Raw genomic sequence first — 27,231 nt, 5'->3', positions numbered from 1 at the left:
CCAGGCGCTGCAGGTCAGTCCCGCCGCCGCAGCTGCTCCTGGGGTCCCGATCCCAACAGGGGCGCCGGGGATCGGGGTCCCCAGCACCCGGGGTGCACGTCCCGCACCCGCTCACGTCCTCCAGAAGAGGGGCGGAGCGGGTGCGGGAGTGACACCCGCAGCAGGCGCCCTGATTGGTCGGCCGGTAATCCGGCCGACGAATCAGGGCGATCGTGAGGTGGCACCAGTGCCACCTCACCCCTGCAGGCTCTGGCTGTTCGGGGTCGTCAGAGACGGCCCCGAACAGCCAGTAATTCCGGGTCATCGGGTCACTGGAGACCCGATTGACCCGGAATCGCCGCAGATCGCTGGACTGAATTGTCCAGCGATCTGCGGCGATCGCCGACATGGGGGGGCAAAATGACCCCCCTGGGCGATATGCCGGGATGCCTGCTGAACGATTTCAGCAGGCATCTGGCTCCGGTCCCCAACCGGCTAGCGGTGGGGGCCGGAATTCCCACGGGCGTATGGATACGCCCTCGGTCCTTAAGGACTCGGGATGCAGGGCGTATCCATACGCCCTATGTCCTGAAGAGGTTAAGCATCAATAAATCCTTTTCGGAATCGGAACAGAAGGCGGCAACAGAGCAAAATGTCAACTGCACCCGGGATTCCCAGCCAGTCTCCAATACCGGTACTTACTGGGCCCTAAGCTGCATAGCAGTCTGCGGTCTGACGAGAGCAGGCGCGTTCAGCTTAGGATGGCCGTTGACATCTTCACGCCTTGTATACTGTGGATTTAAGCATCAATAAATATTTTTTTTAATCGGAGAGGAAGGCGGCAACAGAGCAAAATGTCAATAGCACCTTGGATTGCCAGCCAGTCTCCCATGCCCGTACTTGCCGGGCAGCAGTCTGCGATCTGACAAGAACAGGCACATTCAGCTTAGGATAGCCGTAGACGGCTTCACACCCTGTATACTGTGGATTTAAGCATCAATAAATCCTTTTCGGAATCGGAGCAAAATGTCTACAGAGCTACAGAGCAAAATGTCAACAACACCTGAGATTCCCAGCCAGTCTCCCACGCTGGTACTTACCGGGCCCTAAGCTGGGTAGCAGTCTGCAATCTGACGAGAGCAGGCGCGTTCAGCTTAGGATGGCCGTTGACAGCTTCACGCCCTTTATACTGTGCATTTAAGCATCAATAAATCCTTTTCCGAATCGGAGCGGAAGGCGGCAACAGATTAAAATGTCAACTGCACCCGGGATTCCCAGCCAGTCTCCCATGCTGATACTTACCAGGCCCTAAGCTGGGTAGCAGTCTGCGATCTGACGAGAGCAGGCGCGTTCAGCTTAGGATGGCCGTTGACAGCTTCACACTTTGTATACTGTGCATTTAAGCATCAATAAATCCTTTTCGGAATCGGAACGGAAGGCGGCAACAGATTAAAATGTCAACTGCACCCGGGATTCCCAGCCAGTCTCCCATGCCAGTACTTACCGGGCCCTAAGCTGGGTAGCAGTCTGCTATCTGACGTTCAGCTTAGGATGGCCATTGACAGCTTTATGCTTGTTATACTGTGCATTTAAGCATCAATAAATCCTTTTCGGAATCGGAACAGAAGGCGGCAACAGAGCAAAATGTCAACTGCACCCGGGATTCCCAGCCAGTCTCCCATGCCGGTACTTACTGGGCCCTAAGCTGGGTAGCAGTCTGCGATCTGACGAGAGCAGGCGCGTTCAGCTTAGGATGGCCGTTGACATCTTCACGCCTTGTATATTGTGGATTTAAGCATCAATAAATATTTTTATTAATCGGAGAGGAAGGCGGCAACAGAGCAAAATGTCAATGGCACCTTGGATTGCCAGCCAGTCTCCCATGCCGGTATCTGCCGGGCAGCAGTCTGCGATCTGAGGAGAGCAGGCACGTTCAGGCTTAGGATGGCCATTGACAGCTTCACACCCTGTATATTGTGGATTTAAGCATCAATAAATCCTTTTCCGAATCGGAGCGGAAGGCGGCAACAGATTAAAATGTCAACTGCACCCGGGATTCCCAGCCAGTCTCCCATGCTGGTACTTACCAGGCCCTAAGCTGGGTAGCAGTCTGCGCTCTGACGAGAGCAGGCGCGTTCAGCTTAGGATGGCCGTTGACAGCTTCACACTTTGTAAACTGTGGATTTAAGCATCAATAAATAATTTTCGGAATCGGAGCAAAATGTCAACTGCACTCGGGATTCCCAGCCAGTCTCCCATGCTGGTACTTACCAGGCCCGAAGTTGGGTAGCAGTCTGCGATCTGACGAGAACAGGCGCATTCAGCTTAGGATGGCCGTAGACATCTTCACACCCTGTATACTGTGGATTTAAGCATCAATAAATCCTTTTCGGAATCGGAGCGTAAGGCGGCAACAGAGCAAAATGTCAACGACACCTGGGATTCCCAGCCAGTCTCCCATGCTGGTACTTACCGGGCCCTAAGCTGGGTAGCAGTCTGCGATCTGACGAGAGCAGGCGCGTTCAGCTTAGGATGGCCGTCGACAGCTTCATGCTTTGTATACTGCGGATTTAAGCATCAATAAATAATTTTCGGAATCGGAGCAGAAACAGAGCAAAATGTCAACTGCACCCGGGATTCCCAGCCAGTCTCCCATGCTGGTACTTACCAGGCCCGAAGCTGGGTAGCAGTCTGCGATCTGACGAGAACAGGCGCATTCAGCTTAGGATGGCCGTAGACATGTTCACACCCTGTATACTGTGGATTTAAGCATCAATAAATCATTTTCGGAATCGGAGCGTAAGGCGGCAATAGAGCAAAATGTCAACGACACCTGTGATTCCCAGCCAGTCTCCCATGCTGGTACTTACTGGGCCCTCAGCTGGGTAGCAGTCTGCGATCTGACGAGAGCAGGCACGTTCAGCTTAGGATGGCCGTTGACAGCTTCTCGCCCTTTATACTGTGCATTTAAGCATCAATAAATCCTTTTCGGAATCGGAAACGGAAGCGGAAGGCGGCAACAGAGCAAAATGTCAACGGCAGCCGGGATTCCCAGCCAGTGTCCCATGCCGGTACTTACCGGGCCCTAAGATCTATACCAGTCTGCGATCTGACAAGAGCAGGCGCGTTAAGCTTAGGATGGCCGTCGACAGCTTCACACCTTGTATACTGTGGATTTAAGCATCAATAAATTCTTTTCGGAATCGGAGCGGAAGGCAGCAATAGAGCAAAATGTCAATGGCACCCGGGATTTCCAGCCAGTCTCCCATGCCAGTACTTACCGGGCCCTAAGCTGGGTAGCAGTCTGCGATCTGACGAGAGCAGGCGCGTTCAGCTTAGGATGGCCGTTGACAGCTTCACACCTTGTATACTGTGCATTTAAGCATCAATAAATCCTTTTCGGAATCGGAGAGGAAGGCGGCAACAGAGCAAAATGTCAATAGCACCTTGGATTGCCAGCCAGTCTCCCATGCTCGTACTTGCCGGGCAGCAGTCTGCGATCTGACAAGAACAGGCACATTCAGCTTAGGATAGCCGTAGACGGCTTCACACCCTGTATACTGTGGATTTAAGCATCAATAAATCCTTTTCGGAATCGGAGCGGAAGGCGGCTACAGAGCAAAATGTCAACAACACCTGGGATTCCCAGCCAGTCTCCCATGCTGGTACTTACCGGGCCATAAGCTGGGTAGCAGTCTGCGATCTGACGAGAGCAGGCGCGTTCAGCTTAGGATGGCCGTCGACAGCTTCACACCTTGTATACTGTGCATTTAAGCATCAATAAATCCTTTTCGGAATCGGAGAGGAAGGCGGCAACAGAGCAAAATGTCAATAGCACCTTGGATTGCCAGCCAGTCTCCCATGCTCGTACTTGCCGGGCAGCAGTCTGCGATCTGACAAGAACAGGCACATTCAGCTTAGGATAGCTGTAGACGGCTTCACACCCTGTATACTGTGGATTTAAGCATCAATAAATCCTTTTCGGAATCGGAGCGGAAGGCGGCAACAGATTAAAATGTCAACTGCACCCGGGATTCCCAGCCAGTCTCCCATGCTGGTACTTACCAGGCCCTAAGCTGGGTAGCAGTCTGCGATCTGACGAGAACAGGCGCGTTCAGCTTAGGATGGCCATTGACAGCTTTATGCTTTTTATACTGTGCATTTAAGCATCAATAAATCCTTTTCGGAATCGGAACGGAAGGCGGCAACAGAGCAAAATGTCAACTGCACCCGGGATTCCCAGCCAGTCTCCCATGCCGGTACTTACTGGGCCCTAAGCTGGGTAGCAGTCCGCGATCTGACGAGAACAGGCGCGTTCAGCTTAGGATGGCCATTGACAGCTTTATGCTTTTTATACTGTGCATTTAAGCATCAATAAATCCTTTTCCGAATCGGACCGGAAGGCGGCAACAGATTAAAATGTCAACTGCACCCGGGATTTCCAGCCAGTCTACCATGCTGGTACTTACCAGGCCCTAAGCTGGGTAGCAGTCTGCAATCTGACGAGAGCAGGCGCGTTCAGCTTAGGATGGCCGTTGACAGCTTCACACTTTGTAAACTGTGGATTTAAGCATCAATAAATAATTTTCGGAATCGGAGCAAAATGTCAACTGCACTCGGGATTCCCAGCCAGTCTCCCATGCTGGTACTTACCAGGCCCGAAGCTGGGTAGCAGTCTGCGATCTGACGAGAACAGGCGCATTCAGCTTAGGATGGCCGTAGACATCTTCACACCCTGTATACTGTGGATTTAAGCATCAATAAATCCTTTTCGGAATCGGAGCGTAAGGCGGCAACAGAGCAAAATGTCAACGACACCTGGGATTCCCAGCCAGTCTCCCATGCTGGTACTTACCAGGCCCTAAGCTGGGTAGCAGTCTGCGATCTGACGAGAGCAGGCGCGTTCAGCTTAGGATGGCCGTCGACAGCTTCACACCTAGTATACTGTGGATTTAAGCATCAATAAATTATTTTCGGAATCGGAGCGGAAGGCAGCAATAGAGCAAAATGTCAACGGCAACCGGGATTCCCAGCCAGTCTCCCATGCCAGTACTTACCGGGCCCTAAGCTGGGTAGCAGTTTGCGATCTGACGAGAGCAGGCGTGTTCAGCTTAGGATGGCCAATGACAGTTGCATGCTTTTTATACTGTGCATTTAAGCATCAATAAATCCTTTTCGGAATCGGAACAGAAGGCGGCAACAGAGCAAAATGTCAACTGCACCCGGGATTCCCAGCCAGTCTCCAATACCGGTACTTACTGGGCCCTAAGCTGCGTAGCAGTCTGCGGTCTGACGAGAGCAGGCGCGTTCAGCTTAGGATGGCCGTTGACATCTTCACGCCTTGTATATTGTGGATTTAAGCATCAATAAATCCTTTTCCGAATCGGAGCGGAAGGTGGCAACAGAATAAAATGTCAACTGCACCCGGGATTCCCAGCCAGTGTCCCATGCCGGTACTTACCGGGCCCTAAGATCTGTACCAGTCTGCGATCTGACGAGAGCAGGCGCGTTAAGCTTAGGATGGCCGTCGACAGCTTCACACCTTGTATACTGTGGATTTAAGCATCAATAAATTCTTTTCGGAATCGGAGCGGAAGGCAGCAATAGAGCAAAATGTCAACGGCATCCAGGATTCCCAGCCAGTCTCCCATGCAAGTACTTACCGGGCCCTAAGCTGGGTAGCAGTCTGCGATCTGACGAGAGCAGGCGCGTTCAGCTTAGGATGGCCATTGACAGCTTCATGATTTTTATACTGTGCATTTAGGCATCAATAAATCCTTTTCGGAATCGGAACGGAAGGCGGCAACAGAGCAAAATGTCAACTGCACCCGGGATTCCCAGCCAGTCTCCCATGCCGGTACTTACTGGGCCCTAAGCTGGGTAGCGGTCTGCGATCTGACGAGAGCAGGCGCGTTCAGCTTAGGATGGCCGTTGACATCTTCACACCTTGTATATTGTGGATTTAAGCATCAATAAATATTTTTATTAATCGGAGAGGAAGGCGGCAAGAGAGCAAAATGTCAATGGCACCTTGTATTGCCAGCCAGTCTCCCATGCCGGTAACTGCCGGGCAGCAGTCTGTGATCTGAGGAGAGCAGGCACGTTCAGGCTTAGGATGGCCGTTGACAGCTTCACACCTTGTATACTCCCTTCTCGCCCTTTATACTGTGCATTTAAGCATCAATAAATCCTTTTCGGAATCGGAAACGGAAACGGAAGGCGGCAACAGAGCAAAATTTCAACGGCAGCCGGGATTCCCAGCCAGTGTCCCATGCCGGTACTTACCGGGCCCTAAGATCTGTACCAGTCTGCGATCTGACAAGAGCAGGCGCGTTAAGCTTAGGATGGCCGTCGACAGCTTCACACCTTGTATACTGTGGATTTAAGCATCAATAAATTCTTTTCGGAATCGGAGCGGAAGGCAGCAATAGAGCAAAATGTCAACGGCACCCGGGATTCCCAGCCAGTCTCCCATGCCAGTACTTACCGGGCCCTAAGCTGGGTAGCAGTCTGCGATTTGACAAGAGCAGGCGCGTTCAGCTTAGGATGGCCATTGACAGCTTCATGCTTTTTATACTGTACATTTAAGCATCAATAAATCCTTTTCGGAATCGGAGAGGAAGGCGGCAACAGAGCAAAATGTCAATAGCACCTTGGATTGCCAGCCAGTCTCCCATGCTTGTACTTGCCGGGCAGCAGTCTGCGATCTGACAAGAACAGGCACATTCAGCTTAGGATAGCCGTAGACGGCTTCACACCCTGTATACTGTGGATTTAAGCATCAATAAATCCTTTTCGGAATCGGAGCGGAAGGCGGCTACAGAGCAAAATGTCAACAACACCTGGGATTCCCAGCCAGCCTCCCATGCTGGTACTTACCGGGCCCTAAGCTGGGTAGCAGTCTGCGATCTGACGAGAGCAGGCGCGTTCAGCTTAGGATGGCCGTTGACAGTTTCACGCCCTTTATACTGTGCATTTAAGCATCAATAAATCCTTTTCCAAATCGGAGCGGAAGGCGGCAACAGATTAAAATGTCAACTGCACCCGGGATTCCCAGCCAGTCTCCCATGCTGGTTCTTACCAGGCCCTAAGCTGGGTAGCAGTCTGCGATCTGACGAGAACAGGCGCGTTCAGCTTAGGAAGGCCATTGACAGGTTTATGCTTTTTATACTGTGCATTTAAGCATCAATAAATCCTTTTCGGAATCGGAACGGAAGGCGGCAACAGAGCAAAATGTCAACTGCACCCCGGATTCCCAGCCAGTCTCCCATGCCGGTACTTACTGGGCCCTAAGCTGGATAGCAGTCTGCGATCTGACGAGAGCAGGCACGTTCAGCTTAGGATGGCCGTTGACATCTTCACGCCTTGTATATTGTGGATTTAAGCATCAATAAATATTTTTATTAATCGGAGAGGAAGGCGGCAACAGAGCAAAATGGCAATGGCACCTTGGATTGCCAGCCAGTCTCCCATGCCGGTATCTGCCGGGCAGCAGTCTGCGATCTGAGGAGAGCAGGCACGTTCAGGCTTAGTATGGCCGTTGACAGCTTCACACCCTGTACATTGTGGATTTAAGCATCAATAAATCCTTTTCCGAATCGGACCGGAAGGCGGCAACAGATTAAAATGTCAACTGCACCCGGGATTCCCAGCCAGTCTACCATGCTGGTACTTACCAGGCCCTAAGCTGGGTAGCAGTCTGCAATCTGACGAGAGCAGGCGCGTTCAGCTTAGGATGGCCGTTGACAGCTTCACACTTTGTAAACTGTGGATTTAAGCATCAATAAATAATTTTCGGAATCGGAGCAAAATGTCAACTGCACTCGGGATTCCCAGCCAGTCTCCCATGCTGGTACTTACCAGGCCCGAAGTTGGGTAGCAGTCTGCGATCTGACGAGAACAGGCGCATTCAGCTTAGGATGGCCGTAGACATCTTCACACCCTGTATACTGTGGATTTAAGCATCAATAAATCCTTTTCGGAATCGGAGCGTAAGGCGGCAACAGAGCAAAATGTCAACGACACCTGGGATTCCCAGCCAGTCTCCCATGCTGGTACTTACCGGGCCCTAAGCTGGGTAGCAGTCTGCGATCTGACGAGAGCAGGCGCGTTCAGCTTAGGATGGCCGTTGACAGCTTCTCGCCCTTTATACTGTGCATTTAAGCAGCAATAATATTTTTTCGGAATCGGAACGGAAGGCGGCAACAGAGCAAAATGTCAACGGCAGCCGGGATTTTCAGCCAGTCTCCCATGCCAGTACTTACCGGGCCCTAAGCTGGGTAGCAGTCTGCGATCTGACGAGAGCAGGCGCGTTCAGCTTAGGATGGCCATCGACAGCTTCACACCTTGTATACTGTGGATTTAAGCATCAATAAATTATTTTTGGAATCGGAGCAGAAGGCAGCAATAGAGCAAAATGTCAACGGCACCTGGGATTCCCAGCCAGTCTCCCATGCCAGTACTTACCGGGCCCTAAGCTGGGGAGAAGTCTGCGATCTGACGAGAGCAGGCGCGTTCAGCTTAGGATGGCCGTTGACATCTTCATGCCTTGTATACTGTGGATTTAAGCATCAATACATTTTTTTTTTTAATCGGAGAGGAAGGCGGCAACAGATCAAAATGTCAATAGCACCTTGGATTGCCAGCCAGTCTCCCATGCCCGTACTTGCCGGGCAGCAGTCTGCGATCTGACAAGAACAGGCGCATTCAGCTTAGGATAGCCGTAGACGGCTTCACACCCTGTATATTGTGGATTTAAGCATCAATAAATCCTTTTCGGAATCGGAGCGGAAGGCGGCAACAGATTAAAATGTCAACTGCACCCGGGATTCCCAGCCAGTCTCCCATGCTGGTACTTACCAGGCCCTAAGCTGGGTAGCAGTCTGCGATCTGACGAGAGCAGGCGCATTCAGCTTAGGATGGCCGTTGACAGCTTCACACTTTGTATACTGTGCATTTAAGCATCAATAAATCCTTTTCGGAATCGGAACGGAAGGCGGCAACAGAGCAAAATGTGAACGGCAGCCGGGATTCCCAGCCAGTGTCCCATGCCGGTACTTACCGGGCCCTAAGATCTGTACCAGTCTGCGATCTGACAAGAGCAGGCGCGTTAAGCTTAGGATGGCCGTCGACAGCTTCACACCTTGTATACTGTGGATTTAAGCATCAATAAATTATTTTCGGAATCGGAGCGGAAGGCAGCAATAGAGCAAAATGTCAACGGCACCTGGGATTCCCAGCCAGTCTCCCATGCCAGTACTTACCGGGCCCTAAGCTGAGTAGCAGTCTGACGAGAGCAGGCGCGTTCAGCTTAGGATGGCCGTTGACATCTTCACGCCTTGTATACTGTGGATTTAAGCATCAATAAAAAAAAATTTTAATCGGAGAGGAAGGCGGCAACAGATCAAAATGTCAATAGCACCTTGGATTGCAAGCCAGTCTCCCATGCCCGTACTTGCCGGGCAGCAGTCTGCGATCTGACAAGAACAGGCGCATTCAGCTTAGGATGGCCATTGACAGCTTCGTTATTATTATACTGTGCATTTAAGCATCAATAAATCCTTTTCCGAATCGGAGCGGAAGGCGGCAACAGATTAAAATGTCAACTGCACCCGGGATTCCCAGCCAGTCTCCCATGCTGGTACTTAACAGGCCCTAAGCTGGGTAGCAGTCTGCGATCTGACGAGAGCAGGCGCGTTCAGCTTAGGATGGCCATTGACAGCTTTATGCTTTTTATACTGTGCATTTAAGCATCAATAAATCCTTTTCGGAATCGGAACGGAAGGCGGCAACAGAGCAAAATGCCAACTGCACCCGGGATTCCCAGCCAGTCTCCCATGCCGGTACTTACTGGGCCCTAAGCTGGTTAGCAGTCTGCGATCTGACGAGAGCAGGCGCGTTGAGCTTAGGATGGCCGTTGACATCTTCACGCCTTGTATATTGTGGATTTAAGCATCAATAAATATTTTTATTAATCGGAGAGGAAGGCGGCAACAGAGCAAAATGGCAATGGCACCTTGGATTGCCAGCCAGTCTCCCATGCCGGTATCTGCCGGGCAGCAGTCTGCGATCTGAGGAGAGCAGGCACGTTCAGGCTTAGGATGGCCGTTGACAGCTTCACACTTTGTATACTGTGCATTTAAGCATCAATAAATCCTTTTCGGAATCGGAACGGAAGGCGGCAACAGAGCAAAATGTGAACGGCAGCCGGGATTCCCAGCCAGTGTCCCATGCCGGTACTTACCGGGCCCTAAGATCTGTACCAGTCTGCGATCTGACAAGAGCAGGCGCGTTAAGCTTAGGATGGCCGTCGACAGCTTCACACCTTGTATACTGTGGATTTAAGCATCAATAAATTATTTTCGGAATCGGAGCGGAAGGCAGCAATAGAGCAAAATGTCAACGGCACCTGGGATTCCCAGCCAGTCTCCCATGCCAGTACTTACCGGGCCCTAAGCTGAGTAGCAGTCTGCAATCTGACGAGAGCAGGCGCGTTCAGCTTAGGATGGCTGTTGACATCTTCACACCTTGTATATTGTGGATTTAAGCATCAATAAATATTTTTATTAATCGGAGAGGAAGGCGGCAACAGAGCAAAATGGCAATGGCACCTTGGATTGCCAGCCAGTCTCCCATGCCGGTATCTGCCGGGCAGCAGTCTGCGATCTGAGGAGAGCAGGCACGTTCAGGCTTAGGATGGCCGTTGACAGCTTCACACCCTGTACATTGTGGATTTAAGCATCAATAAATCCTTTTCCGAATCGGACCGGAAGGCGGCAACAGATTAAAATGTCAACTGCACCCGGGATTCCCAGCCAGTCTACCATGCTGGTACTTACCAGGCCCTAAGCTGGGTAGCAGTCTGCAATCTGACGAGAGCAGGCGCGTTCAGCTTAGGATGGCCGTTGACAGCTTCACACTTTGTAAACTGTGGATTTAAGCATCAATAAATCCTTTTTGGAATCGGAGCGTAAGGCGGCAACAGAGCAAAATGTCAACGACACCTGGGATTCCCAGCCAGTCTCCCATGCTGGTACTTACCGGGCCCTAAGCTGGGTAGCAGTCTGCGATCTGACGAGAGCAGGCGCGTTCAGCTTAGGATGGCCGTTGACAGCTTCTCGCCCTTTATACTGTGCATTTAAGCATCAATAAATTTTTTTCGGAATCGGAACGGAAGGCGGCAACAGAGCAAAATGTCAATGGCAGCCGGGATTTTCAGCCAGTCTCCCATGCCAGTACTTACCGGGCCCTAAGCTGGGTAGCAGTCTGCGATCTGACGAGAGCAGGCGCGTTCAGCTTAGGATGGCCATCGACAGCTTCACACCTTGTATACTGTGGATTTAAGCATCAATAAATTATTTTTGGAATCGGAGCAGAAGGCAGCAATAGAGCAAAGTGTCAACGGCACCTGGGATTCCCAGCCAGTCTCCCATGCCAGTACTTACCGGGCCCTAAGCTGGGGAGCAGTCTGCGATCTGACGAGAGCAGGCGCGTTCAGCTTAGGATGGCCGTTGACATCTTCACGCCTTGTATACTGTGGATTTAAGCATCAATAAAAAATTTTTTTTAATCGGAGAGGAAGGCGGCAACAGATCAAAATGTCAATAGCACCTTGGATTGACAGCCAGCCTCCCATGCCCGTACTTGCCGGGCAGCAGTCTGCGATCTGACAAGAACAGGCGCATTCAGCTTAGGATAGCCGTAGACGGCTTCACACCCTGTATATTGTGGATTTAAGCATCAATAAATCCTTTTCGGAATCGGAGCGGAAGGCGGCAACAGATTAAAATGTCAACTGCACCCGGGATTCCCAGCCAGTCTCCCATGCTGGTACTTACCAGGCCCTAAGCTGGGTAGCAGTCTGCGATCTGACGAGAGCAGGCGCATTCAGCTTAGGATGGCCGTTGACAGCTTCACACTTTGTATACTGTGCATTTAAGCATCAATAAATCCTTTTCGGAATCGGAACGGAAGGCGGCAACAGAGCAAAATGTGAACGGCAGCCGGGATTCCCAGCCAGTGTCCCATGCCAGTACTTACCGGGCCCTAAGATCTGTACCAGTCTGCGATCTGCCAAGAGCAGGCGCGTTAAGCTTAGGATGGCCGTCGACAGCTTCACACCTTGTATACTGTGGATTTAAGCATCAATAAATTATTTTCGGAATCGGAGCGGAAGGCAGCAATAGAGCAAAATGTCAACGGCACCCGGGATTCCCAGCCAGTCTCCCATGCCAGTACTTACCGGGCCCTAAGCTGGGTAGCAGTCTGCAATCTGACGAGAGCAGGCGCGTTCAGCTTAGGATGGCCATTGACATCTTCACGCCTTGTATACTGTGGATTTAAGCATCAATAAAAAAAAATTTTAATCGGAGAGGAAGGCGGCAACAGATCAAAATGTCAATAGCACCTTGGATTGCCAGCCAGTCTCCCATGCCCGTACTTCCCGGGCAGCAGTCTGCGATCTGACAAGAACAGGCGCATTCAGCTTAGGATGGCCATTGACAGCTTCGTTATTATTATACTGTGCATTTAAGCATCAATAAATCCTTTTCCGAATCGGAGCGGAAGGCGGCAACAGATTAAAATGTCAACTGCACCCGGGATTCCCAGCCAGTCTCCCATGCTGGTACTTACCAGGCCCTAAGCTGGGTAGCAGTCTGCGATCTGACGAGAGCAGGCGCGTTCAGCTTAGGATGGCCATTGACAGCTTTATGCTTTTTATACTGTGCATTTAAGCATCAATAAATCCTTTTCCGAATCGGAGCGGAAGGCGGCAACAGATTAAAATGTCAATTGCACCCGGGATTCCCAGCCAGTCTCCCATGCTGGTACTTACCAGGCCCTAAGCTGGGTAGCAGTCTGCGATCTGACGAGAACAGGCGCATTCAGCTTAGGATGGCCGTAGACATGTTCACACCCTGTATACTGTGGATTTAAGCATCAATAAATCATTTTCGGAATCGGAGCGTAAGGCGGCAATAGAGCAAAATGTCAACGACACCTGGGATTCCCAGCCAGTCTCCCATGCTGGTACTTACTGGGCCCTCAGATTGGTAGCAGTCTGCGATCTGACGAGAGCAGGCACGTTCAGCTTAGGATGGCCGTTGACAACTTCTAGCCCTTTATACTGTGCATTTAAGCATCAATAAATCCTTTTCGGAATCTGAAACGGAAACGGAAGGCGGCAACAGAGCAAAATGTCAACGGCAGCCGGGATTCCCAGCCAGTGTCCCATGCCGGTACTTACCGGGCCCTAAGATCTGTACCAGTCTGCGATCTGACAAGAGCAGGCGCGTTAAGCTTAGGATGGCCGTCGACAGCTTCACACCTTGTGTACTGTGGATTTAAGCATCAATAAATTCTTTTCGGAATCGGAGCGGAAGGCAGCAATAGAGCAAAATGTCAACGGCACCCGGGATTCCCAGGCAGTCTCCCATGCCAGTACTTACCGGGCCCTAAGCTGGGTAGCAGTCTGCGATCTGACGAGAGCAGGCGCGTTCAGCTTAGGATGGCCATTGACAGCTTCATGCTTTTTATACTGTGCATTTAAGCATCAATAAATCCTTTTCGGAATCGGAGAGGAAGGCGGCAACAGAGCAAAATGTCAATAGCACCTTGGATTGCCAGCCAGTCTCCCATGCTCGTACTTGCCGGGCAGCAGTCTGCGATCTGACAAGAACAGGCACATTCAGCTTAGGATAGCCGTAGACGGCTTCACACCCTGTATACTGTGGATTTAAGCATCAATAAATCCTTTTCGGAATCGGAGCGGAAGGCGGCTACAGAGCAAAATGTCAACAACACCTGGGATTCCCAGCCAGTCTCCCATGCTGGTACTTACCGGGCCCTAAGCTGGGTAGCAGTCTGCGATCTGACGAGAGCAGGCGCGTTCAGCTTAGGATGGCCGTTGACAGTTTCACGCCCTTTATACTGTGCATTTAAGCATCAATAAATCCTTTTCGGAATCGGAACGGAAGGCGGCAACAGAGCAAAATGTCAACTGCACCCGGGATTCCCAGCCAGTCTCCCATGCCGGTACTTACTGGGCCCTAAGCTGGGTAGCAGTCTGCGATCTGACGAGAGCAGGCGCGTTCAGCTTAGGATGGCCGTTGACATCTTCACGCCTTGTATATTGTGGATTTAAGCATCAATAAATATTTTTATTAATCGGAGAGGAAGGCGGCAACAGAGCAAAATGGCAATGGCACCTTGGATTGCCAGCCAGTCTCCCATGCCGGTATCTGCCGGGCAGCAGTCTGCGATCTGAGGAGAGCAGGCACGTTCAGGCTTAGGATGGCCGTTGACAGCTTCACACCCTGTACATTGTGGATTTAAGCATCAATAAATCCTTTTCCGAATCGGACCGGAAGGCGGCAACAGATTAAAATGTCAACTGCACCCGGGATTCCCAGCCAGTCTACCATGCTGGTACTTACCAGGCCCTAAGCTGGGTAGCAGTCTGCGATCTGACGAGAGCAGGCGCGTTCAGCTTAGGATGGCCGTTGACAGCTTCACACTTTGTAAACTGTGGATTTAAGCATCAATAAAAAATTTTCGGAATCGGAGCAAAATGTCAACTGCACTCGGGATTCCCAGCCAGTCTCCCATGCTGGTACTTACCAGGCCCGAAGCTGGGTAGCAGTCTGCGATCTGACGAGAACAGGCACATTCAGCTTAGGATGGCCGTAGACATCTTCTCACCCTGTATACTGTGGATTTAAGCATCAATAAATCCTTTTCGGAATCGGAGCGTAAGGCGGCAACAGGGCAAAATGTCAACGACACCTGGGATTCCCAGCCAGTCTCCCATGCTGGTACTTACCAGGCCCTAAGCTGGGTAGCAGTCTGCGATCTGACGAGAGCAGGCGCGTTCAGCTTAGTATGGCCGTTGACAACTTCTTGCCCTTTATACTGTGCATTTAAGCATCAATAAATCCTTTTCGGAATCGGAACGGAAGGCGGCAACAGAGCAAAATGTCAACGGCAGCCGGGATTCCCAGCCAGTCTCCCATGCCAGTACTTACCGGGCCCTAAGATCTGTACCAGTCTGCGATCTGACGAGAGCAGGCGCGTTAAGCTTAGGATGGCCGTCGACAGCTTCACACCTTGTATACTGTGGATTTAAGCATCAATAAATTATTTTCGGAATCGGAGCGGAAGGCAGCAATAGAGCAAAATGTCAACGGCAACCGGGATTCCCAGCCAGTCTCCCATGCCAGTACTTACCGGGCCCTAAGCTGGATAGCAGTTTGCGATCTGACGAGAGCAGGCGCGTTCAGCTTAGGATGGCCATTGACAGCTTCATGCTTTTTATACTGTGTATTTAAGCATCAATAAATCCTTTTCGGAATCGGAACAGAAGGCGGCAACAGAGCAAAATGTCAACTGCACCCGGGATTCCCAGCCAGTCTCCAATACCGGTACTTACTGGGCCCTAAGCTGCGTAGCAGTCTGCGGTCTGACGAGAGCAGGCGCGTTCAGCTTAGGATGGCCGTTGACATCTTCACACCTTGTATACTGTGGATTTAAGCATCAATAAATATTTTTTTTAATCGGAGAGGAAGGCGGCAACAGAGCAAAATGTCAATAGCACCTTGGATTGCCAGCCAGTCTCCCATGCCCGTACTTGCCGGGCAGCAGTCTGCGATCTGACAAGAACAGGCACATTCAGCTTAGGATAGCCGTAGACGGCTTCACACCCTGTATACTGTGGATTTAAGCATCAATAAATCCTTTTCCGAATCGGAGCGGAAGGCGGCAACAGATTAAAATGTCAACTGCACCCGGGATTCCCAGCCAGTCTCCCATGCTGGTATTTACCAGGCAATAAGGTGGGTAGCAGGCTGCAATCTGACAAGAGCAGGCGCGATCAGCTTAGGATGGCCGTTGACAGCTTCACACATTGTATACTGTGGATTTAAGCATCAATAAATAATTTTCGGAATCGGAGCAGAAACAGAGCAAAATGGCAACTGCACCCGGGATTCCCAGCCAGTCTCCCATGCTGGTACTTACCAGGCCCGAAGCTGGGTAGCAGTCTGCGATCTGACTAGATCAGGCGCATTAATCTCCGATTAATAAAAATATTTATTGATGCTTAAATCCACAATATACAAGGTGTGAAGATGTCAACGGCCATCCTAAGCTGAACGCGCCTGCTCTCGTCAGATCGCAGACCGCTACCCAGCTTAGGGCCCAGTAAGTACCGGCATGGGAGACTGGCTGGGAATCCCGGCTGCCGTTGACATTTTGCTCTGTTGCCGCCTTCCGTTCCGATTCCGAAAAGGATTTATTGATGCTTAAATGCACAGTATAAAAATCATGAAGCTGTCAATGGCCATTCTAAGCTGAACGCGCCTGCTCTCGTCAGATCGCAGACTGTTACCCAGCTTAGGGCCCGGTAAGTACTGGCATGGGAGACTGGCTGGGAATCACGGTTGCCGTTGACATTTTGCTCTATTGCTGCCTTCCGCTCCGATTCCGAAAATAATTTATTGATGCTTAAATCCACAGTATACAAGGTGTGAAGCTGTCGACGGCCATCCTAAGCTTAACGCGCCTGCTCTCGTCAGATCGCAGACTGGTACAGATCTTAGGGCCCGGTAAATACCGGCATGGGACACTGGCTGGGAATCCCAGGCTGCCGTTGACATTTTGCTCTGTTGCCGCCTTCCGCTCCGATTCTGAAAAGGATTTATTGATGCTTAAATGCACAGTATAAAGGGCGTGAAGCTGTCAGCGGCCATCCTAAGCTGAACGCGCCTGCTCTCGTCAGATCGCAGACTGCTGCCCAGCTTAGGGCCCGGTAAGTACCAGCATGGGAGACTGGCTGAGAATCCCAGGTGTTGTTGACATTTTGCTCTGTAGCCGCCTTCCGCTCCGATTCCGAAAAGGATTTATTGATGCTTAAATCCACAGTATACAGGGTGTGAAGCCGTCTACGGCTATTCTAAGCTGAATGTGCCTGTTCTTGTCAGATCGCAGACTGCTGCCCGGCAAGTACGAGCATGGGAGACTGGCTGGCAATCCAAGGTGCTATTGACATTTTGCTCTGTTGCCGCCTTCCTCTCCGATTCCGAAAAGGTTTTATTGATGCTTAAATCCACAGTATAAAAAGCATGAAGCTGTCAATGGCCATCCTAAGCTGAACGCGCCTGCTCTCATCAGATCGCAGACTGCTACCCAGCTTAGGGCCTGGTAAGTACTGGCATGGGAGACTGGCTGGGAATCCCGGGTGCCGTTGACATTTTGCTCTATTGCTGCCTTCCGCTCCGATTCCGAAAAGAATTTATTGATGCTTAAATCCACAGTATACAAGGTGTGAAGCTGTCGACGCCATCCTAAGCTTAACGCGCCTGCTCTTGTCAGATCGCAGACTGGTACAGATCTTAGGGCCCGGTAAGTACCGGCATGGGACACTGGCTGGGAATCCCGGCTGCCGTTGACATTTTGCTCTGTTGCCGCCTTCCGTTTCCGTTTCCGATTCCGAAAATGATTTATTGATGCTTAAATCCACAGTATACAGGGTGTTAACATGTCTACGGCCATCCTAAGCTGAATGCGCCTGTTGTCGTCAGATCGCAGACTGCTACCCAACTTCGGGCCTGGTAAGTACCAGCATGGGAGACTGGCTGGGAATCCCGGGTGCAGTTGACATTTTGCTCTGTTTCTGCTCAGATTCCGAAAATTATTTATTGATGCTTAAATCCACAGTATACAAAGTGTGAAGCTGTCAACGGCCATCCTAAGCTGAACGCGCCTGCTCTCGTCAGATTGCAGACTGCTACCCAGCTTAGGGCCTGGTAAGTACCTGCATGGGAGACTGGCTGGGAATCCCGGGTGCAGTTGACATTTTAATCTGTTGCCGCATTCCGCTCCGATTCGGAAAAGGATTTATTGATGCTTAAATCCACAATGTACAGAGTGTGAAGCTGTCAACCGCCATCCTAAGCCTGAACGTGCCTGCTCTCCTCAGATCACAGACTGCTGCCCGGCAGTTACCGGCATGGGAGACTGGCTGGCAATACAAGGTGCCATTGACATTTTGCTCTGTTGCCGCCTTCCTCTCCGATTAATAAAAATATTTATTGATGCTTAAATCCACAATATACAAGGTGTGAAGATGTCAACGGCCATCCTAAGCTGAACGCGCCTGCTCTCGTCAGATCGCAGACCGCTACCCAGCTTAGGGCCCAGTAAGTACCGGCATGGGAGACTGGCTGGAAATCCCGGGTGCAGTTGACATTTTGCTCTGTTGCCGCCTTCCGTTCCGATTCCGAAAAGGATTTATTGATGCTTAAATGCACAGTATAAAAATCATGAAGCTGTCAATGGCCATCCTAAGCTGAACGCGCCTGCTCTCGTCAGATCGCAGACTGCTACCCAGCTTAGGGCCCGGTAAGTACTTGCATGGGAGACTGGCTGGGAATCCCGGTTGCCGTTGACATTTTGCTCTATTGCTGCCTTCCGCTCCGATTCCGAAAATAATTTATTGATGCTTAAATCCACAGTATACAAGGTGTGAAGCTGTCGACGGCCATCCTAAGCTTAACGCGCCTGCTCTCGTCAGATCGCAGACTGGTACAGATCTTAGGGCCCGGTAAGTACCGGCATGGGACACTGGCTGGGAATCCCGGGTGCAGTTGACATTTTATTCTGTTGCCGCCTTCCGCTCCGATTCGGAAAAGGATTTATTGATGCTTAAATCCACAATATACAGGGTGTGAAGCTGTCAACGGCCATCCTAAGCCTGAACGTGCCTGCTCTCCTCAGATCGCAGACTGCTGCCCGGCAGTTACCGGCATGGGAGACTGGCTGGCAATCCAAGGTGCCATTGACATTTTGCTCTGTTGCCGCCTTCCTCTCCGATTAAAAAAAATATTTATTGATGCTTAAATCCACAATATACAAGGCGTGAAGATGTCAACGGCCATCCTAAGCTGAACGTGCCTGCTCTTGTCAGATCGCAGACTGCTACCCAGCTTAGGGCCCGGTAAGTATTGGCATGGGAGACTGGCTGGGAATCCCGGGTGCCGTTGACATTTTGCTCTATTGCTGCCTTCAACTCCGATTCCGAAAATAATTTATTGATGCTTAAATCCACAGTATACAAGGTGTGAAGCTGTCGACGGCCATCCTAAGCGTGACGCGCCTGCTCTCGTCAGATCGCAGACTGGTACAGATCTTAGGGCCCGGTAAGTACCGGCATGGGACACTGGCTGGGAATCCTGGCTGCCGTTGACATTTTGCTCTGTTGCCGCCTTCCGTTCCAATTCCGAAAAGGATTTATTGATGCTTAAATGCACAGTATAAAGGACAAGAAGATGTCAACGGCCAACCTAAGCTGAACGCGCCTGCTCTTGTCAGATCTCAGACTGCTACCCAGCTTAGGGCCCGGTAAGTACCAGCATGGGAGACTGACTGGGAATCGCAGGTGTCGTTGACATTTTGCTCTGTTGCCGCCTTTTGCTCCGATTCCGTAAAGGTTTTATTGATGCTTAAATCCACAGTATACAGGGTGTGAAGATGTCTACGGCCATCCTAAGCTGAATGTGTCTGTTCTCGTCAGATCGCAGACTGCTACCCAGCTTCGGGCCTGGTAAGTACCAGCATGGGAGACTGGCTGGGAATCCTGGGTGCAGTTGACATTTTGCTCTGTTTCTGCTCCGATTCCGAAAATTATTTATTGATGCTTAAATCCACAGTATACAAAGTGTGAAGCTGTCAACAGCCATCCTAAGCTGAACGTGCCTGCTCTTGTCAGATCGCAGACTGCTACCCAGCTTAGGGCCTGGTAAGTACCAGGATGGTAGACTGGCTGGAATCCCGGGTGCAGCTGACATTTTAATCTGTTGCCGCCTTCAGCTCCGATTCGGAAAAGGATTTATTGATGCTTAAATCCACAATATACAGGGTGTGAAGCTGTCAACGGCCATCCTAAGCTGATCGCGCCTGCTCTTGTCAGATTGCAGCCTGCTACCCACCTTATTGCCTGGTAAGTACCAGCATGGGAGACTGGCTGGGAATCCCGGGTGCAGTTGACATTTTAATCTGTTGCCGCCTTCCGCTCCGATTCGGAAAAGGATTTATTGATGCTTAAATCCACAACATACAGGGTGTGAAGCTGTCAATGGCCATCCTAAGCCTGAACGTGCCTGCTCTCCTCAGATCGCAGACTGCTGCCCGGCAGATACCGGCATGGGAGACTGGCTGGCAATCCAAGGTGCCATTGACATTTTGCTCTGTTGCCGCCTTCCTCTCCGATTAATAAAAATATTTATTGATGCTTAAATCCACAATATACAAGGCGTGAAGATGTCAACGGCCATCCTAAGCTGAACGCGCCTGCTCTCGTCAGATCGCAGACTGCTACCCAGCTTAGGGCCCGGTAAGTACTGGCATGGGAGACTGGCTGGGAATCCCGGTTGACATTTTGCTCTATTGCTGCCTTCCGCTCCGATTCCGAAAATAATTTATTGATGCTTAAATCCACAGTATACAAGGTGTGAAGGTGTGAAGGTGTGAAGGTGTGAAGGTGTGAAGGTGTGAAGGTGTGAAGGTGTGAAGGTGTGAAGGTGTGAAGGTGTGAAGGTGTGAAGGTGTCGACGGCCATCCTAAGCTTAACGCGCCTGCTCTCGTCAGATCGCAGACTGCTACCCAGCTTAGGGCCTGGTAAGTACCAGCATGGGAGACTGGCTGGGAATCCCAGGTGTCGTTGCCATTTTGCTCTGTTGCCGCCTTACGCTACGATTCCGAAAAGGATTTATTGATGCTTAAATCCACAGTATACAGGGTGTGAAGATGTCTACTGCCATCCTAAGCTGAATTCGCCTGTTCTCGTCAGATCGCAGACTGCTACCCAGCTTCGGGCCTTTTAAGTACCAGCATGGGAGACTGGCTGGGAATCCCGAGTGCAGTTGACATTTTGCTCCGATTCCGAAAATTATTTATTGATGCTTAAATCCACAGTTTACAAAGTGTGAAGCTGTCAACGGCCATCCTAAGCTGAACGCGCCTGCTCTCGTCAGATCGCAGACTGCTACCCAGCTTAGGGCCTGGTAAGTACCAGCATGGTAGACTGGCTGGGAATCCCGGGTGCAGTTGACATTTTAATCTGTTGCCGCCTTCCGGTCCGATTCGGAAAAGGATTTATTGATGCTTAAATCCACAATGTACAGGGTGTGAAGCTGTCAACGGCCATCCTAAGCCTGAACGTGCCTGCTCTCCTCAAATCGCAGACTGCTGCCCGGCAGTTACCGGCATGGGAGACTGGCTGGCAATACAAGGTGCCATTGACATTTTGCTCTGTTGCCGCCTTCCTCTCCGATTAATAAAAATATTTATTGATGCTTAAATCCACAATATATAAGGTGTGAAGATGTCAACGGCCATCCTAAGCTGAACGCGCCTGCTCTCGTCAGATCGCAGACCGCTACCCAGCTTAGGGCCCAGTAAGTACCGGCATGGGAGACTGGCTGGGAATCCCGGGTGCAGTTGACATTTTGCTCTGTTGCCGCCTTCCGTTCCGATTCCGAAAAGGATTTATTGATGCTTAAATGCACAGTATAAAAATCATGAAGCTGTCAAAGGCCATCCTAAGCTGAACGCGCCTGCACTCGTCAGATCGCAGACTGCTACCCAGCTTAGGGCCCAGTAAGTACTTGCATGGGAGACTGGCTGGGAATCCCGGTTGCCGTTGACATTTTGCTCTATTGCTGCCTTCCGCTCCGATTCCGAAAATAATTTATTGATGCTTAAATCCACAGTATACAAGGTGTGAAGCTGTCGACGGCCATCCTAAGCTTAACGCGCCTGCTCTCGTCAGATCGCAGACTGGTACCCAGCTTAGGGCCCGGTAAGTACCAGCATGGGAGAATGGCTGGGAATCTCAGGTGTTGTTGACATTTTGCTCTGTAGCTCTGTAGACATTTTGCTCCGATTCCAAAAAGGATTTATTGATGTTTAAATCCACAGTATACAGGGTGTGAAGCCGTCTACGGCTATCCTAAGCTAAATGTGCCTGTTCTTGTCAGATCGCAGACTGCTGCCCGGCAAGTACGGGCATGGGAGACTGGCTGGCAATCCAAGGTGCTATTGACATTTTGCTCTGTTGCCGCCTTCCTCTCCGATTAAAAAAAATATTTATTGATGCTTAAATCCACAGTATACAAGGCTTGAAGATGTCAACGGCCATCCTAAGCTGAACGCGCCTGCTCTCGTCAGATCGCAGACTGCTACGCAGCTTAGGGCCGAGTAAGTACCGGTATGGGAGACTGGCTGGGAATCCCGGGTGCAGTTGACATTTTGCTCTGTTGCCGCCTTCCGTTCCGATTCCGAAAAGGATTTATTGATGCTTAAATGCACAGTATAAAAAGCATGAAGCTGTCAATGGCCATCCTAAGCTGAACGCGCCTGTTCTTGACAGATCGCAGACTGCTACCCAGCTTAGGGCCCGGTAAGTATTGGCATGGGAGACTGGCTGGGAATCCCGGCTGCCGTTGACATTTTGCTCTATTGCTGCCTTCCGCTCCGATTCCGAAAAGAATTTATTGATGCTTAAATCCACAGTATACAAGGTGTGAAGCTGTCGACGGCCATCCTAAGCTTAACGCGCCTGCTCTCGTCAGATCGCAGACTGGTACAGATCTTAGGGCCCGGTAAGTACCGGCATAGGACACTGGCTGGGAATCCCGGCTGCCGTTGACATTTTGCTCTGTTGCCGCCTTCCGTTCCGATTCTGAAAAGGATTTATTGATGCTTAAATGCACAGTATAAAAAGCATGAAGCTGTCAATGGCCATCCTAAGCTGAACGTGCCTGCTCTCGTCAGATCGAAGACGGCTACCCAGCTTAGGGCCCGGTAAGTACTGGCATGGGAGACTGGCTGGGAATCCCGGCTGCCGTTGACATTTTGCTCTATTGCTGCCTTCCGCTCCGATTCCGAAAAGAATTTATTGATGCTTAAATCCACAGTATACAAGGTGTGAAGCTGTCGACGGCCATCCTAAGCTTAACGCGCCTGCTCTCGTCAGATCGCAGACTGGTACAGATCTTAGGGCCCGGTAAGTACCGGCATAGGACACTGGCTGGGAATCCCGGCTGCCGTTGACATTTTGCTCTGTTGCCGCCTTCCGTTCCGATTCTGAAAAGGATTTATTGATGCTTAAATGCACAGTATAAAAAGCATGAAGCTGTCAATGGCCATCCTAAGCTGAACGTGCCTGCTCTCGTCAGATCGAAGACGGCTACCCAGCTTAGGGCCCGGTAAGTACTGGCATGGGAGACTGGCTGGGAATCCCGGGTGCCGTTGACATTTTGCTCTATTGCTGCCTTCCGCTCCGATTCCGAAAATAATTTATTGATGCTTAAATCCACAGTATACAAGGTGTGAAGCTGTCGACGGCCATCCTAAGCTTAACGCGCCTGCTCTCGTCAGATCGCAGGCTGATACCCAGCTTAGGGCCTGGTAAGTACCAGCATGGGAGACTGGCTGGGAATCCCGGGTGCAGTTGACATTTTAATCTGTTGCCGCCTTCCGCTCCGATTCGGAAAAGGATTTATTGATGCTTAAATGCACAGTATAAAGGGCATGAAGCTGTCAACGGCCATCCTAAGCTGAACGCGCCTGCTCTCGTCAGATCGCAGACTGCTACCCAGCTTAGGGCCCGGTAAGTACCAGCATGGGAGACTGGCTGGAAATCCCAGGTGTTGTTGACATTTTGCTCTGTAGCCGCCTTCCGCTCCGATTCCGAAAAGGCTTTATTGATGCTTAAATCCACAGTATACAGGTTGTGAAGCAGTCTACGGCTATCCTAAGCTGAATGTGCCTGTTCTTGTCAGATCGCAGACTGCTGCCCGGCAAGTGCGGGCATGGGAGACTGGCTGGCAATCCAAGGTGCTATTGACATTTTGCTCTGTTGCCGCCTTCCTCTTCGATTCCGAAAAGGATTTATTGATGCTTAAATGCACAGTATAAAAAGCATGAAGCTGTCAATGGCCATCCTAAGCTGAACGCGCCTGCTCTCGTCAGATCACAGACTGCTACCCAGATTAGGTCCCGGTAAGTACTGGCATGGGAGACTGGCTGGGAATCCAGGGTGCCGTTGACATTTTGCTCTATTGCTGCCTTCCGCTCTGATTCCGAAAAGAATTTATTGATGCTTAAATCCACAGTATACAAGGTGTGAAGCTGTCGACGGCCATCCTAAGCTTAACGCGCCTGCTCTTGTCAGATCGCAGACTGGTACAGATCTTAGGGCCCGGTAAGTACCGGCATGGGACACTGGCTGGGAATCCCGGCTGCCGTTGACATTTTGCTCTGTTGACGCCTTCCGTTTCCGTTTCCGATTCCGAAAAGGATTTATTGATGCTTAAATGCACAGTATACAAAGTGTGAAGCTGTCAACGGCCATCCTAAGCTCAACGCGCCTGCTCTCGTCAGATCGCAGACTGATACCCAGCTTAGGGCCTGGTAAGTACCAGCATGGGAGACTGGCTGGGAATCCCGGGTGCAGTTGACATTTTAATCTGTTGCCGCCTTCCGCTTCGATTCCGAAAATAATTTATTGATGCTTAAATCCACAGTATACAGGGTGTGAAGCCGTCTACGGCTATCCTAAGCTGAATGTGCCTGTTCTTGTCAGATCGCAGACTGCTGCCCGGCAAGTACGGGCATGGGAGACTGGCTTGCAATCCAAGGTGCTATTGACATTTTGCTCTGTTGCCGCCTTCCGCTCCGATTCCGAAAAGGATTTATTGATGCTTAAATGCACAGTATAAAAAGTGTGAAGCTGTCAACCGCCATCCTAAGCTGAACGCACCTGGTCTTGTCAGATCGCAGATTGCTACCCAGCTTAGGGCCCGGTAAGTACCAGCATGGGAGACTGGCTGGGAATCCCAGGTGTTGTTGACATTTTGCTCTGTAGCCGCCTTCCGCTTCGATTCCGAAAAGGATTTATTGATGCTTAAATCCACAGTATACAGGGTGTGAAGCCGTCTACGGCTATCCTAAGCTGAATGTGCCTGTTCTTGTCAGATCGCAGACTGCTGCCTGGCAAGTACGGGCATGGGAGACTGGCTTACAATCCAAGGTGCTATTGACATTTTGCTCTGTTGCCGCCTTCCTCTCCGATTCCGAAAAGGATTTATTGATGCTTAAATGCACAGTATAAAAAGCATGAAGCTGTCATTGGCCATCCTAAGCTGAACGCGCCTGCTCTCGTCAGATCGCAGACTGCTACCCAGCTTAGGGCCCGGTAAGTACTGGCATGGGAGACTGGCAGGGAATCCCAGGTGCCGTGGACATTTTGCTCTATTGCTGCCTTCCGCTCCGATTCCGAAAATAATTTATTGATGCTTAAATCCACAGTATACAAGGTGTGAAGCTGTCGACGGCCATCCTAAGCTTAACGCGCCTGCTCTCGTCAGATCGCAGACTGGTACAGATCTTAGGGCCTGGTAAGTACCGGCATGGGACACTGGCTGGGAATCCCGGCTGCCGTTGACATTTTGCTCTGTTGCCGCCTTCCGTTCCGATTCTGAAAAGGATTTATTGATGCTTAAATGCACAGTATACAAAGTGTGAAGCTGTCAACGGCCATCCTAAGCTGAACGCGCCTGCTCTCGTCAGATCGCAGACTGCTACCCAGCTTAGGGCCTGTTAAGTACCAGCATGGGAGACTGGCTGGGAATCCCGGGTGCAGTTGACATTTTAATCTGTTGCCGCCTTCCGCTCCGATTCGGAAAAGGATTTATTGATGCTTAAATGCACAGTATAAAGGGCGTGAAGCTGTCAACGGCCATCCTAAGCTGAACGCGCCTGCTCTCGTCAGATCGCAGACTGCTACCCAGCTTAGGGCCCGGTAAGTACCAGCATGGGAGACTGGCTGGGAATCCCAGGTGTTGTTGACATTTTGCTCTGAAGCCGCCTTCCGCTTCGATTCCGAAAAGGATTTATTGATGCTTAAATCCACAGTATACAGGGTGTGAAGCCGTCTACGGCTATCCTAAGCTGAATGTGCCTGTTCTTGTCAGATCGCAGACTGCTGCCCGGCAAGTACGGGCATGGGAGACTGGCTGGCAATCCAAGGTGCTATTGACATTTTGCTCTGTTGCCGCCTTCCTCTCCGATTCCGAAAAGGATTTATTGATGCTTAAATGCACAGTATAAAAAGCATGAAGCTGTCAATGGCCATCCTAAGCTGAACGCGCCTGCTCTCGTCAGATCACAGACTGCTACTCAGCTTAGGTCCCGGTAAGTACTGGCATGGGAGACTGGCTGGAATTACCGGGTGCCGTTGACATTTTGCTCTATTGCTGCCTTCCGCTCCGATTCCGAAAAGAATTTATTGATGCTTAAATCCACAGTATACAAGGTGTGAAGCTGTCGACGGCCATCCTAAGCTTAACGCGCCTGCTCTTGTCAGATCGCAGACTGGTACAGATCTTAGGGCCCGGTAAGTACCGGCATAGGACACTGGCTGGGAATCCCGGCTGCCGTTGACATTTGGCTCTGTTGACGCCTTCCGTTTCCGATTCCGAAAAGGATTTATTGATGCTTAAATGCACAGTATACAAAGTGTGAAGCTGTCAACGGCCATCCTAAGCTGAACGCGCCTGCTCTCGTCAGATCGCAGACTGATACCCAGCTTAGGGCCTGGTAAGTACCAGCATGGGAGACTGGCTGGGAATCCCGGGTGCAGTTGACATTTTAATCTGTTGCCGCCTTCTGCTTCGATTCCGAAAAGAATTTATTGATGCTTAAATCCACAGTATACAGGGTGTGAAGCCGTCTACGGCTATCCTAAGCTGAATGTGCCTGTTCTTGTCAGATCGCAGACTGCTGCCCGGCAAGTACGGGCATGGGAGACTGGCTGGCAATCCAAGGTGCTATTGACATTTTGCTCTGTTGCCGCCTTCCTCTCCGATTCCGAAAAGGATTTATTGATGCTTAAATGCACAGTATAAAAAGCATGAAGCTGTCAATGGCCATCCTAAGCTGAACGCGCCTGCTATCGTCAGATCGCAGACTGCTACCCAGCTTAGGGCCCGGTAAGTACTGGCATGGGAGACTGGCTGAGAATCCCGGTTGCCGTTGACATTTTGCTCTATTGCTCCGATTCCGAAAAGAATTTATTGATGCTTAAATCCACAATATACAAGGTGTGAAGCTGTCAACAGCCATCCTAAGCTTAACGCGCCTGCTCTCGTCAGATCGCAGACTGGTACAGATCTTAGGGCCTGGTAAGTACCGGCA

At 50.7% G+C, this 27,231-nt stretch overlaps 17 pseudogenes; 4 read left to right on the top strand and 13 right to left on the bottom strand.

The window, feature by feature from the left end:
- Positions 1 to 2,403: 2,403 nt before the first annotated feature.
- LOC130324575 (5S ribosomal RNA) lies at positions 2,404 to 2,523 on the bottom strand (annotated as a pseudogene).
- Positions 2,524 to 4,785: 2,262 nt separating this feature from the next.
- Positions 4,786 to 4,905, bottom strand: LOC130319022 (5S ribosomal RNA; annotated as a pseudogene).
- A 688-nt stretch (positions 4,906 to 5,593) lies between these two features.
- LOC130352756 (5S ribosomal RNA) lies at positions 5,594 to 5,713 on the bottom strand (annotated as a pseudogene).
- A 1,096-nt stretch (positions 5,714 to 6,809) lies between these two features.
- Positions 6,810 to 6,929, bottom strand: LOC130352156 (5S ribosomal RNA; annotated as a pseudogene).
- Positions 6,930 to 7,992: 1,063 nt separating this feature from the next.
- On the bottom strand, positions 7,993 to 8,112 carry LOC130314247 (5S ribosomal RNA; annotated as a pseudogene).
- A 677-nt stretch (positions 8,113 to 8,789) lies between these two features.
- Positions 8,790 to 8,909, bottom strand: LOC130346193 (5S ribosomal RNA; annotated as a pseudogene).
- Positions 8,910 to 10,970: 2,061 nt separating this feature from the next.
- LOC130314236 (5S ribosomal RNA) lies at positions 10,971 to 11,090 on the bottom strand (annotated as a pseudogene).
- A 284-nt stretch (positions 11,091 to 11,374) lies between these two features.
- Positions 11,375 to 11,494, bottom strand: LOC130335124 (5S ribosomal RNA; annotated as a pseudogene).
- Positions 11,495 to 11,767: 273 nt separating this feature from the next.
- Positions 11,768 to 11,887, bottom strand: LOC130346182 (5S ribosomal RNA; annotated as a pseudogene).
- Positions 11,888 to 12,171: 284 nt separating this feature from the next.
- LOC130352456 (5S ribosomal RNA) lies at positions 12,172 to 12,291 on the bottom strand (annotated as a pseudogene).
- Positions 12,292 to 13,378: 1,087 nt separating this feature from the next.
- Positions 13,379 to 13,498, bottom strand: LOC130352323 (5S ribosomal RNA; annotated as a pseudogene).
- Positions 13,499 to 13,770: 272 nt separating this feature from the next.
- Positions 13,771 to 13,890, bottom strand: LOC130320405 (5S ribosomal RNA; annotated as a pseudogene).
- An 861-nt stretch (positions 13,891 to 14,751) lies between these two features.
- LOC130318248 (5S ribosomal RNA) lies at positions 14,752 to 14,871 on the bottom strand (annotated as a pseudogene).
- A 2,233-nt stretch (positions 14,872 to 17,104) lies between these two features.
- On the top strand, positions 17,105 to 17,224 carry LOC130315238 (5S ribosomal RNA; annotated as a pseudogene).
- A 1,080-nt stretch (positions 17,225 to 18,304) lies between these two features.
- Positions 18,305 to 18,424, top strand: LOC130327329 (5S ribosomal RNA; annotated as a pseudogene).
- Positions 18,425 to 22,159: 3,735 nt separating this feature from the next.
- On the top strand, positions 22,160 to 22,279 carry LOC130352818 (5S ribosomal RNA; annotated as a pseudogene).
- A 3,487-nt stretch (positions 22,280 to 25,766) lies between these two features.
- On the top strand, positions 25,767 to 25,886 carry LOC130320394 (5S ribosomal RNA; annotated as a pseudogene).
- The last annotated feature ends 1,345 nt before the right edge of the window (positions 25,887 to 27,231 follow it).

This window comes from Hyla sarda, chromosome 1 (assembly GCF_029499605.1).
Source record: "Hyla sarda isolate aHylSar1 chromosome 1, aHylSar1.hap1, whole genome shotgun sequence".
Taxonomy (NCBI): Eukaryota; Metazoa; Chordata; class Amphibia; order Anura; family Hylidae; genus Hyla; species Hyla sarda.
This window is presented reverse-complemented; position numbering and strand designations above follow the sequence as displayed.